At 34.8% G+C, this 1,620-nt stretch overlaps 1 pseudogene; it reads right to left on the reverse strand.

Moving 5' to 3' along the window:
* Positions 1-581: 581 nt before the first annotated feature.
* Positions 582-1,254, reverse strand: LOC109438909 (transcription elongation factor A protein-like 9; annotated as a pseudogene).
* Between the last annotated feature and the right edge of the window lie 366 nt (positions 1,255-1,620).

Consider the following 1,620-nt stretch of genomic DNA (forward strand, 5'->3'; position numbering starts at 1 on the left):
AGAAAAGCATATCCTCAGCTAGATGCAGTGTTTGGGGCCTTCCTATTTTCTGGAGATAGTCTATCGTATTCTCTGCGCTTGTTTCTGTAAGATTCTCCTGTGTTCCTTTTCTATAGCCTTCCTTTTTACTTCTGCTGTGAGTGAGAAATGTCCTTGCAAACAAATTAACAAACTAAAATAATACTTTTTTCACTTTGTTATGAAACATTATTTTAACAATACTGTGTGTACATTTTAAGAATAAGGAAAAATATAAATAAGCAGAATTTTTTAAATCACTCATATTCCTATCACTGTACTTTTTTGTCTTTCATCCTTCACACATTTTTCTGTGCATATATGTAATATACAAATGTACTCTTCCCTTTTAAAAATACGATATTCACATATTCGTTAGTAATGTTTTTTTCATTTTATATCCTGTCAGGAACTTCTTTTTGTACAAACGAGTGGAGTTGTCATATTAAAAGTCAGAGACTTGGAAATTGGTTCAAAATATGATAAACAATGAGATGCAGGTAAGAAGAGATGCATCTAAAACCACTAATAGCAAGCAACAAGTTAAAAGTAGAAAAATGGCCTTAAGGTTTATCAGGAAAATGCAAATCAAAAGGAACCTCTATGGCACTGGTAATTTCAGAAAAAATAAAAATCAAGGTAAACTTCATTAAATATGGGTAAGGATGGTTTTGATTAACTTTCCAATGCATACTGTAAGTTTGTTTCTTCTTATCTCATCTATCTCACTCACTTTTCTAAATATATCATCCTTGTTTAAATGCCTTTATCTTCTTTAAATTCTTGGATCTATGAGTTTTTGTTTCTCATTTGTTTGTCTTGTTCTTTTGTTGTTTTTGGGAAACAAAAACTCATAGACACAGACAATAGTTTAGTGGTTACCAGAGGGTAAGGGGGTGGGGGGTGGGAGATGAGGGTAAGGGGGGTCAAATATATGGTGATGGAAGGAGAACTGACTCTGGGTGGTGAACACACAATGGGATTTATAGATGATGTAATACAGAATGGTACACCTGAAATCTGTATAATTTTACTAACAATTGTCACTCCAATAAATTTAAAAAAAAAAAAAAAAATTCCTGGAGAGATTGAATCAGGCTTTCTCTAAACGTTCCTTCTGCTTTTTTCCTCCTGTGGGTCTTTCTCCTCCTCTGACTTTTCCTCAGGCTGTGGCTCTTCTTTTAGCTTTGCTTCACTCTTATTTTCAGTTTTTCCTTCATTTTCACAGGGTTTCATCTTGTGTCTCTTCCTTTCCTCCTTTCCTTTTTCTCTTCTTACGGGCTGATTCCTCTTTGAATACAATTTCTACAGTATTGATCTATCAGTTTCTTCCTTGTCTTCTAGCCGTGTGCAGTGTTATGAACAACAGACCTGCAACATTCTGGCAAATTGGCTGTTTCGACTTCTCCTGGCCTCAGGCCCCACCAGCATGCTGTAGAAGGAAGCTGCTAGCCAGGCTAGAATAATACATTTGTAAAAAAAAAAAAAAAAATGCTTTTTCTTTATGGCATGCTTTCTCTTTCTATTTCACTATTACTTTAGTGAATGTCTTGAATTTAGAACCATACCTTAATCCCTCGCTACTCAAAGTCTGTCTGAGGA

This window comes from Rhinolophus sinicus, linkage group LG05, assembly GCF_036562045.2.
Source record: "Rhinolophus sinicus isolate RSC01 linkage group LG05, ASM3656204v1, whole genome shotgun sequence".
Lineage (NCBI taxonomy): Eukaryota > Metazoa > Chordata > Mammalia > Chiroptera > Rhinolophidae > Rhinolophus > Rhinolophus sinicus.